A 12,231-nucleotide genomic window follows, 5' to 3' on the forward strand; every position below is an offset into this window, starting at 1 on the left:
TTTGGCACAGATAATCTAGGTTCTGATATGGGAGAGAAAGCATCACAGAGTTATTATTTCAGATCTTCCTCACAGAGTGCTGAAGTGGCATTTAAACCTTTTGCTAGGCACGTAGAGTCATAGAGATACACAGCTTGGAAACAGACCCTTTGGTCCAACTCGTCAATGCTGACCAGATATCCTAGATAAATCTGGACCCGTTTGTCTGCATTTGGCCTATATCCCTCCAACCCTTCCTATACATGTATCCATCCCGAAGCCTTTTAAATGTGGTAATCATACCAGCCTTCACCACTTCCTCTGGCAGTTCATTCCATATCCGTATCGCCCTCTGCGTGAAAAAGTTGCCCCTTAGGTCCCTTTTATATCTTTTCCCTCTCACCTTAAACCTATGTCCTCTAGTTTTGGACTCCCCCATCCCAGGGAAACGACTTCATCCACTTTGACAATCCTACAGCTGAGTATGTGTCTATATGTATTGCAGTTTCCAGCAGGACAAAACAGAGAAGATGGCAATAGAAGTAAATGTTTTAGAGATCAAAAATGGTCAGGTGAGCAATTGAAGCAGATAGATAGGAAGAAAGAAAAACAATATTTTTGAATTGGGGTAATTGCAGCCATGGTATGGGATATGTAACATGCTTGGCTGCTGTAATCCCAATAGCTAGGTGGTGAAGGAAAACCCACAGCCAGTCTGTACTTGGTTCACTAATGTCTTTTCAGGAAGGAAATCTACCACCCTTGCCTGGTCTGGCCTACATATGACTCCACATCTAAAGCAATGTGGCTAATCCTCAATTGCATTTATAGATAATGCGGGGCAATTAGTGCTGGCCACCCCAGCAAAGCCAACATCCCACAGAAAAGTATGAAACATCATGGTAATATATCAGTAAATGTCTTCTGCCAGCTAATGGGACAAATTAAACAATGAAATTACAATGTGTAATTATGAAATTTTAATCAACCAACTTACTCGTGGCCCGTACTCCCACAGGGCCACAAAACCCCTTGGGATCATGAAACAATTCATGAATTTGTGTGTAATCCTAGCTCAGAGATGACACTAATCTTCTCTGTTTCATTCCAATTTTTGTAAATGTGTTGCCAAAGCAAGCACAGAATGTTCCTTTAAATATATTCCCCCATCAAATCAACTCAGTCAGAGACATGGTTATGTACCCGTGGAGCAAATGGAGCTTGAACCCAGACCTTTTGGTCCAAAGGTAGAAATACTACCACTGCACCACCTAGACCCCCCTGAGAATGAGTTGAGTAGGAAGTGTCTCTTTATATTTGCGCAAGTAGCTAATGTTTTCCATCTATATGCACTTAATGTTAATTAAGGCTGTCAATCTTGACAGTATGATTTTAGACCTTGGTTTCCCAAGGTTCTCCATTGCTAGGGTTTTCTTTGTATCATGTCTGGATCTATTGTAAATAAATTGTTAGAGACTAATTGCTATAATTGGTCAACAACTCCAGTATGGTTGCATTTATGACAGACATATGGCAGAAGACAAATCAGAACTCATTTCTTGTCTAACAATTCCTAGAAAATACGTAATTTTTCAGATTAGATTAGATTCCCTACAGTGTGGAAACAGGCCTTTCGGCCCAACAAGTCCACACTTCCCCTTGAAGCATCCCCCACCCCGTAACCCACACACCCCTGAACACTTCAGGCAATTTTGCATGGCCAATCCACCTAGCCTGCACACCTTTGGACTGTGGGAGGAAACCAGAGCACCCGGAGGAAACCCGCACAGACATGGGGAGAATGTGCAAACTCCACACAGACAGTGGCCTGAGGCTGGAATCGAACCCGGGTCCCTGGACCTGTGAGGCTGCAGTGCTAACCACTGAGCCACCGTGCCGCCCCTTTATATGAAGATCTGAAAGCGTTAATGCTGAGGAGCGCATTAAGAACCTTGCAAGTTGATGAAGTCACATCAGTGTGGATGGGAAGGAATAAGACCCAATATCTTGGTCTCCCTCAGTCTCAGTGACGTGTTTATCATGTCGATGTAACTTGTATCTAGTTGCTATCAGGTAATAAATGACATTCTCTTTAAGATGTAGGCTTCTTCTCATTAAATTTACCAGTTATTTTCCTCTGCGGTGCAAGAAAAACCAGGCTCTGGAAGTTCCTACTGGGATACAGAATGATGGCAGGAAGTGGCTCTTGTGGTACAGCAGTACTGTCCCTACCTCTGAACCAGGTGGTCCAGGCTCAATTGCCACCTGTTCCCGCAGTATCTGATAGCAACTCTGAACAGGTTGATTAGATAGGAAATTGGCAGCTAAGATATCATATGGATCTTGCACTATAATAAGCTGGAGTGAGGGTCCATCTCAGAACATAGCCCTGCTATCAAAACAGCTTCATACTGTTGAGTTTAAAATACATTCACAGGTTTTCTAAGAGTCTCAAATCATCACTTATTTAAGTCTTTCACTCAACTTTGTCACATGATTCTGAAATCCAACTTCTTCATCTCCTACCACCTCATTTTTGGTTGCAGCAGCAGCTCGAGCGGGAGCTTGGACCAGGGGCCTGTCGGGAAGCCGGCAAGTCAGAGCTTTTTCAAACTTTAAAAGCTTACCTCGAGCGCCGAGCCTTCCATTTCTGGCTGCAGCAACAGCGCCTTGGAGCAGAGGTTTCTGGGAAGAGAGGGGCCTTTCTTTTCATCCCTCTGTTATATAAGTGATCGTGGTCTAAACCTTAGACAAATCAAGGTAAGCTTCTTTTTGTTTTACTTTCTGTTTAGGGGATTAGCAGGGATGGCAGTGCAGGTAGAGGAATATTCCTCCTGCATGATGTATGAAGTGAGGGACACCATTAGCGTCCCATCCAAATACGTCTGCAGGAAGTACACCCAACTCTTGCTCCTCCAAGACTGCGTTAGAGAACTGGAGCGGGAGCTGGATGAACTTTGGATCATTTGGGAGGCAGAGTCTGTGATAGACAAGAGTTACAGTGAAGTAGTTACTCCTAAGCGTGAAGAAAGCTGGGTAACTGTTAGTAGGGGGGAGAAAGCAGTCAGTCAGGGATCCCCTGTGGTCATTCCCCTGAAAAACAAGTATACCGTTTTGGATGCTGTTGGGGGGGACAACTTACCAGGGGCATGCAGTAGGGTGCAGGTCTCTGGCACAGAGTCTGTCCCTCTTGCACAGAAAGGATGAGGGGATAGGAAGAGAGTGATAGTCATTGGGGACTCAATAGTTAGAGAGACTGATAGAAGGTTTGCCAGGAACGAAAGAGACTCGCGGTTGGTGTGTTGCCTCCCAGGTGCCAGGGTCCGTGATGTCTCGGATCATGTCTTTGGAGCCCTGAAGGGAGAGGGTGACCAGCCCCAAGTCATGGTCTACATAGGCAGCAATGACATAGGTAGAAAGAGGGATAGGGATGTCAGGCAGGATTTCAGGGAACTAGGGTGCAAGTTGAGAGCTAGAACAAACAGCGTGGTTATCTCTGGTTTGTTACCCGTGCCACGTGATAGCGAGGCAAAGAACAGGGAGAGATTTCAGCTGAACACGTGGCTTCAGGGATGGTGCAGGAGGGAGGGCTTCAGGTACATGGACAATTGGGGCTCATTCTGGGGAAGGTGGGACCTCTACAAACAGGACGGTATCCACTTGAACCAGAGGGGCACTAATATCCTGGGTGGGAAATTTGCTAGTGTTATTTGGGTGGATTTAAACTAGCTCAGAAGGGGGATGGGAAACTGAGATGTAGTCCTAGTACACAGGATGAGAGTAGGGAGGATATGGACAGGACCTCACTGTCACAGGAGTGTGCTGGCAGAGAGCAAGCTGGGTTGAAGTGTGTCTACTTTAATGCCAGGAGTATCCGGAATAAGGTAGGTGAGCTTGCAGCATGGATAGGTGCCTTCGATGTTGTGGCCATTTCGGAGACATGGATAGAGCAGGGTCAGGAATGGATGTTGCAGGTTCCAGGATTTAGATCTTTCATTAAGGTCAGGGAAGGTGGTAAAAGAGGGGGAGGTGTGGCTTTATTTGTCGAGGACAGTATAACGGTGGCTGAAAGAACTTTTGATGAGGACTCGACTACTGAGGTGGTATGGGCTGATGTCAGAAACAGGAGAGGAGAGGTAACACTGCTGGGAGTTTTTTATAGGCCTCCGCAAAGTTGCAGGGTTGTGGAGGAGAGGATTGGCAAAACTATTCTGGGCAGGAGTGAAAAGAACAGGGTGGTCATTATAGGAGATTTTAACTTCCCTAACATTGACTGGAAATGCTATAACTCTAGTACGTCTGATGGATCAGTTTTTGTCCAATGTGTGCAGGAGGGTTTCCTGACACGTTATGTCAAAGGGCCGGCAAGAGGGGAGGCCACACTGTATCTCGTACTTGGTAATGAACCAGGCCAGGTGTTTGATTCAGTGGTAGGTGAGCACTTGGAGAGAGTGACCATAATTCAGTTATGTTTACTTTAGCAATGGAAAGGGATAGGAACATGGCACAGGGCAAGAGATATAGATGGGGGAAGGGCAATTATAATGTGATTAGGCAAGACTTAGGAGGCATAGAATAGGTTAGTAAAATGCAGGGGATGGGGACAATCGAAATGTGGAGCTGGTTTAAGGAACAGATATTGTGTGTTCTTGATAGGTATGTCCCTGTCAGGCAGGGAGGAAGCGATAAGGTAAGGGAACCGTGGTTTACTAAAGAAATTGTATCTCTTGTTAAGTGGAAGTGGGTGGGTGGGGGGGGGGTGATGTGACGATGAGGCAAGATGGTTCAGATGAGGGGATGGAGAGTTACAAATTACCTAGGAAGGACTTAAAGAGAGAGTTAAGAAGAGCAAGGAGGGGACATGAGTAGACATTGGCAGGTAGAATAAAGGAGAACCCTAAAGCATTCTATAGGTATGTGAAGAATAAGAGGATGACTAGTGTAGGAATAGGGCCAGTCAAAGACAGAAATAGGAAGTTGTGTGTGGACCCTGTGGAGATTGGAGAGGTGCTAAATGATTATTTCTCATCTGTTTTCACTGAAGAACAGGAGAATATTGTAGAGGAGATGACTGAGTTACGGGCTACTAGAATTGAAAGGATTAAGGTTAATAAGGAGGAGGTGTTATCAATTCGAGAAGGTGTGAACGTAGATAAATTCCCTGGGCCAGATGGGATTTTTCCGAGGATTGTCTGGGAAGCTAAGGAGGAGGTGGCGGAGCCTTTGGCCTTTATCTTTGAGTCCTCATTGTCTACAGGTTTAGTACCAGAGGACTGGAGGATTGCAAATGTTGTGCCCTTGTTCAAGAAGGGCAGTAGGGATGGTCCAGGTAATTATAGATCTGTGAGCCTTACGTCTGTTGTAGGAAAAGTTTTGGAAAGGATTATAAGAGATGGGATTTATAATCATCTAGCAAGCAACAATTTGATTGGAGATAGTCAGCATGGATTCGTCAAGGGCGGGTCGTGTCTCACAAACCTCATTGAGTTTTTTGAGGTGACCAAGCATATGAATGAAGTGACCAGTTGACGTGGTGTACATGGACTTCAGTAAAGCCTTTGATAAGGTTCCACATGGAAGGCTATTGGAGAAAATACAAAGGCATGAGATTGAGGGAGATTTAGCAGTTTGGATTAGAAACGGGCTTTCTGTAAGAAGGCAACGAGTGGTGGTTAATGGAAAATATTCAGCCTGGAGTCCGGTTACTAATGGTGTGCCTCAAGGATTCACTTGAGGTGATTCACTTTGGGAGGAATAATAGGAAGGCGGAATACCGGGTCAATGGAAAGATTCTTGGTAGTGTAGATATGCAGAGAGATCTTGGTGTCCATGTACATAGATCCCTGAAAGTTGCCACCCAGGTTGATAGTGCTGTTAAAAAGGCTTACGGTGTTTTAGGTTTTTTTGGTAGAGGGATTGAGTTCCGGAGCCGTGATGTCATGCTGCAACTGTACAAAAGGCTAATGCAGCCTCATTTGGAATATTGCGTGCAGTTCTGGTCGCCCCATTACAGGGAGGATGTGGAAGCATTAGAAAAGGTGCAGAGGAGATTTACCAGGATGTTGCCTGGTCTGGAGCGCAGGCCCTATGAAGAAAGGCTGAGGGACTTGGGTCTGTTCTCATTGGAGAGAAGGAGGCTAAGGGGGGGTTTAATAGAGACATACAAGATGATCAGAGGATTAGATAGGGTGGACAGTGAGAGTCTTTTTCCCAGGATAATGGCCAGCTTGTACAAGAGGGCATTGCTACAAATTGAGGGGTGATAGATTTAAGACAGATGTCAGAGGCAGGTTCTTTACTAGAGAGTGGTAAAGGCATGGAACCCCCTGCCTGCCAATGTAGTTAACTCAGCCACATTAGGGGCATTTAAACAGTCCTTTGATAAGCATATGGATGATGACGGGATAGAGTAAGGGGAGGGGCTTAGATTAGTTCACAGGTTGGCGCAACATGAGGACCGAAGGGCCTGTTCTGCGCTGTATTGTTCTATGTTCTACGTACTACTGTTTTATGATTTTTAACTTTTATCATCCTCCTTAGTATCTCAAGGTCCCTGGTTTGCTCTTTGGTTGCCTAATGTCATGTTAACTATGTTGATAGAATCAGCAAACTACACTGTTAGATCCATTGCAGTATAAGACCATTACCTTCCATGCCAACTTTACAAGGTCTCAAATTACAACAATATTGAATTTAAATTCCATAGCAAATTTAATTTGCCTAATAGAAGTGACACCAAACCATGAACAAAATCCTACATCTTCCTGACTCGGAATCATAATACTAATTCTTTCATTGTCACTGAGCCAAAGCCCTGCTTATGACTCCTGACTCCCCAAAGCTCTGTCCACCATCTACAAGGCAAAAATCAGCAGTGTGATGGAATGCTCCCCACTTGCCTGGATGAGTGCACCTCCAACAATACTCAAGAATCATGATACTATTCAGGACAAAGCAGCACGTTTGATTGGTAGCTCACCTACAAACATCCACTCCCTCCCCCATTCGTGCAAAGTAACAGCAATGTGTGCTACCTCCAAAATGCACTTGCAGAATTTCACCATAGCTCCTTTGTCAGCTCTTTCCAAACCTACGAGTTCTTCATCTAGAAAGACAAGGGCAGCAGATACATGGGAACATCACACCTGCAAGTTCTCACCAAGCAACTCGTCAACCTGACTTGGAAATATATTGTCATTCCTTCAGTGTCACTGGGTCAAACTTGGAACTCTCTCCTTAACAGCATTATGGGTCTACCTTCAGCACATGGACTGCAGAGCTTTAAGAAGGCAGCTCACCACCACCTTCTCAAAACTTGAGCTTGAACAATAAATGCCAGTATGATCACACTATGGTTTTAAGATGTGTAGTTTGTCCTTTTTTTTAGTCAAGACAGGGTGAGACAGATGTGCCAATCAGCCTAATCAGACCCAATAAAATAAACACTTCATGAGGCCTTAGGGTTTGTTTAAAGCTGGAAAAATAGAAGTAGTCTGAATGGGTGGAGACAAGCTCCCACAGAACCAGGGTTTTCATTTTAATTTTCAGTAGCATTTGCTGTTGGGGTCTTGAAATTGGTTGTGGAAGCTGTTCTTCCTCTCCATGTTATAGCTAAAAGCTTCTAGCTGCTAGAATTGTAAATGAAACAATCTATTTCACTGAAACTTGCCTACATCTAGGGAATTTTACTATTTGATTATTTTACTATATTGGAACAGTTACAGCTAAGTAGTTAAATAATCTATTATTCTATTCAGTTTTCCAATAGAGTTGTTATTCCAATTCTTTCATTTGTCATTTTTAACTATAGTGTATGAATAGTGTGTTTTGCTTTCAGAGTAACAGTTTGACCAATCAAGATTGTATCTGGAATGCAATGCTTGGCACTTACCTTTAAAATAAGAAAAAGTTAGTGTTCAGGTTATCATCTTAATATATTTTGAGGAGGCCTGGTCTGGTCCATAATACTAGCACTGCACATTTCCCGCAAGTGAATTAAAAAAAAACTTCCACCACCTACAGGACAGGATGAGCAGGGGCATGGAAGCACCACTGCATGCAAATTTCCCTAAGCTTCATACACCATCCTGACTTGGAAATGTCTCACTGTTCCTGCGCAATCACTGGGTCAAAATCGAAGAACTCTCTTTCTAACAGTGCTGTGGGTATCCCCAGACACAAAAACTGCAACACTTCGGAAGGCAGCCTGCCCATCAGTTTCCAAGAACAACTGGAAACACATTACAAAGGTTAGCCTTGTCAACAACACTCCATTCCCACATCTTCAAGTCAGAAAGACAGGTTACAACAGTGGTGGAGAGCAAAACAAATTATTTTCTTTCGGTCAATGATTCTAAAGTGCTGATGAGAAAACTAAGTAAAGTAAAAGAAGTAAATTTTTCAAAGCAGAGATATTACCATGAGACATTAAGAAATAAGAATACAAGAAATCATTCGTCTCCTTGAGCCTGCTTGGCCAATCAATAGGATGGATTATGGCTGATCTGACATTCCTCATGTCCATTTTCCAGCATTCTCCCCATAAACCATGATTCCCCACTGATCAAAAATCTATGCCTCAGCCTTAATTTTACACAAGGACTTTGCTCCCAAACTCTCTGTGGCCAGGAATTCCAAAGACTTACAACCCTCTGAAAGCAGAAGCTCCACCTCATCTCAATCTTAAATTGCGACCAGTTTATTCTGAGACTATGCCATAAGGGGAAACATTTTTTTAGCTTTTACCCTGTCAAGCCCCTATGTTACAATGAACACATTACAGCATTTGTTATCTGAGAAAAATGGGTCGTGGTTATGATGTGATGCTATTGATGTTTGCAAAATGTCAATCAGTAAATAAGATTGTGTTTTGATTTTCTGTTGAATTGCAATGGGGCAGTGAATGACTTGCAGGACAGAGTGGGAGTCTGATAGAGAATGAAAATAGTAAGCTAGCAGAAATTCAGAAGCACACTTGTGGACTGTAAAAAGGTGCTCAGCAAAGTAACTAGTGCATACGCTGTCCTTACTTAAAAATGGACAGGAAACTATACCAAATAAATTCCAAGCAACTGCGGTATGACAGACTGTGACAATCAGTGCTCAAACAGTATCCAGTCTGGAAATGACAAAATACCATTATGTGCTGTTAAAATAAAACAACTGATTGCAGATGCTGGAGATTTGAAACAGCATGCCTATGTTTTGCTAAATTTAGACATGTACTTACAGGTCACACTGATATTTGGCTCCTTATTATAAATCTGTGTGTACAATGTCTTCATGGCAATGAAGATAATATGATCATTATGAAACATGATTCCTATCACAGAAACCTGATGCGACGCAAACATTTTGAACCATTGTTTCAGTTTACCTACAATACACCTCCTCCCACCCACCCTCCTGCAAAAATTCCGTCCCCTATTCCCAATTCCTCTGCCTCCGCCGCATCTGCTCCCAGGATAAGGCATTCCACTCCCCCATGAACACAGCAGGCCCAGCAGCATCTCAGGAGCACAAAGCTGACGTTTCAGGCCTAGACCCTTCATCAGAGAGGGGGACGGGGAGAGGATTCTGGAATAAATAGGGAGAGAGGGGGAGGCGGACCGAAGATGTCCACGTTCTTCAAAGACTGCAACTTTCCCCCCCGCAGTGGTCGAGAACGCCCTTGACCACGTCTCCCACATTTCCCACAACACATCCCTCACAGCCCGACCCGGCCACAACCGCCCCAAGAGGATCCCCCTCGTTCTCACATACCAACCCACCAACCTCCAGATACAATGCATCATCCTCCGACACTTCCGCCATCTACAATCCGACCCCACCACCACAGCCATTTTTCCATCCCCACCCTTGTCTGCCTTCCGGAGAGACCACTCTCTCCGTGACTCCCTTGTCCGCTCCACTTTCCCCCCCAACCCCACCACACCCGGCACCTTCCCCTGCAACCTCAGGAAATGCTACACTTGCCCCCACACCTCCTCCCTCACCCCCATCCCAGGCCCCAAGATGACTTCCCATATTAAGCCCAGTTCTTCCCCCCCACCCACTGCATTCCAAAACCAGCCCAGCCTGTCTCTGCCTCCCTGACCTGTTCTTCCTCTCATCCATCCCTTCCTCCCACCTCAAGCCGCACCTCCATTTCCTACCTACTAACCTCATCCCGCCTCCTTGACCTGTCTGTCTTCCCTGGACTGACCTATCCCCTCCCTACCTCCTCACCTATACTCTCCTCTCCACCTATCTTCTTTTCTCTCCATCTTCGGTCCGCCTCCCCCTCTCTCCCTATTTATTCCAGAACCCTCTCCCCATCCCCCTCTCTGATGAAGGGTCTAGGCCTGAAATGTCAGCTTTTGTGCTCCTGAGATGCTGCTGGGCCTGCTGTGTTCATCCAGCTCCACACTTTGTTATCTTGGATTCTTCAGCACCTGCAGTTCTCATTATCACCAACACTGTAAGCATCTGGGCTGCTTTGGGGAAAATGAGTTGTCATAAAGACAAAATTAGCATCTCTCTCTGGGCCATTTTCGGCAAAAACATCACAGGAATCTACATAGTACAAGTCATCATTTCAGCTGATTTCCACTAGAACTTACATTAAATCTCCTCTACATATGTTGTACATCTAGGCTCTCAGAAGTGAACCTCTCAGAAACACACCACAATCTGCTTTTTCCTTTCCAAATAAAATCCCCAAATTGACTGCATAGTAACACTCTCTGGTGGGGTATTTGACATCTTGACCAGTATATGGTCCTGGGTAGGGGCTGTTTGAGGTAGTTAGCTGTTAAAAATCTCCGTTGTCTTTGCTTTGCAGAGTTAAAATATAAGATAGCACTTGTTTACCTGCTGGATTGGCACTGCATCATTCTGGCTCACTAACAGTGAAGCTGTTACCTATTCTTAGGCATTCTTTGGCTCTTGAATTGAGACCAGATAATTAAAATTAGCTTTGGCGTTCAAAATATTTTCCCAGGAAATACACCTGGCCTGTGTTGTACACAAAAATATATTCTTCACATTGCATGTAATTTAAGAAAATTATACACTTCATTATCTGTATAAGAAATTATATGATGATGGATAACAGCAAGGGCACAAGATATCGTGGAACCTTGTTGGCTGGTTTATTTTCTGCCACTGACCGAAAGCGGTCCTTCAAGTTGCAAGAGCAAGCGGAACTTGAAAAAATGACATCCAGCACAGAAAAAATGTTTTTCTTTCAGCTTTTTGATGAGAGGTGAAAGAGCACTGAGATTTCTTCTTGTGGGCAAGTAGGGGAGTTGCAGAAAGACACATTCAACCCCAGAGAAACTGGGAGAGAGATGTCACAGAGTGATCGCAGATGAAGTTTGGACTGATACAGATGAGCGTGACAAATTCACAACAAATCTCCTGGCAAGTGAAGCTACAAATAGTAGTAACCTTTCACAAAAAGTTTCAACAAGTTGCCCTGTAATGTTAGGATTCTTATAATATTTAATGTCATGTTTAAGCTCTATTTGTGAAAGAACACTTAAAGCTAGTCACCATAGTGCTACCAGACCGCAAGGCTGCTCTCTCATTAGAGAGAGATGACTGGTGGTGGGCTAACCTGAGGGCTTTGGGTGACATTGTAAAGGAGAGTCCCTCACGGTAACCTCAGCTGGTGTGGGAATTGAACCCATGCTGTTAATATCATTAACCTGCTGATCTACTAAACAAGTGCAAGGGATACAGTTGAAGCAATTGAAGTCTTCGACAACTATTTCAATCCTGGAACGAATCAAATCCCTAGAAGAGCAATAGTTACCAGGAAAACAGCATCCAGGGAATCCACAGACAATTTCATTAATGATCTCAGGCTACTGGACAGATGTGGCTATGATGACTTAAAGTAAGAATTCATTAAAATCCAAATTATTGTAGGTATTACTGATAATCAAATTATTTTTATCAGATTTACTATTGTTCAAAGAAGACGTAACCCTTAGGAAAGATATTTAGATTGAGAGTTCCAGAAACAACACAGTTTAATCCTAAAAGAGTAGATTAAACTGGCACAGGAGATCATAAGGTTGCATTCAATTTTTAAGGAACAGAATCACAAAACACATATGTTACAAGACAATGAGTAGAATGCCCAGACACTAGAAGTCCTTGCCAACGTTTTGGAGCAAAGAAACCGTGCAAGTGCAAACAAGTCCCAGTTATTAAAACTGATTGGTATAATTGTAAAACAATTGGTCACTTTTAGAAAATGTACTG

At 43.9% G+C, this 12,231-nt stretch overlaps 1 non-coding gene across 1 annotated transcript; it reads right to left on the reverse strand.

Annotated features, from left to right (window-relative positions):
• Positions 1-1,013: 1,013 nt before the first annotated feature.
• Positions 1,014-1,120, reverse strand: LOC125467083 (U6 spliceosomal RNA). Its single transcript, XR_007250559.1, has one exon. It is a non-coding gene; the product is annotated as a U6 spliceosomal RNA (small nuclear RNA).
• Positions 1,121-12,231: the final 11,111 nt, after the last annotated feature.

Source organism: Stegostoma tigrinum, chromosome 32, assembly GCF_030684315.1.
Source record: "Stegostoma tigrinum isolate sSteTig4 chromosome 32, sSteTig4.hap1, whole genome shotgun sequence".
Taxonomy (NCBI): Eukaryota; Metazoa; Chordata; class Chondrichthyes; order Orectolobiformes; family Stegostomatidae; genus Stegostoma; species Stegostoma tigrinum.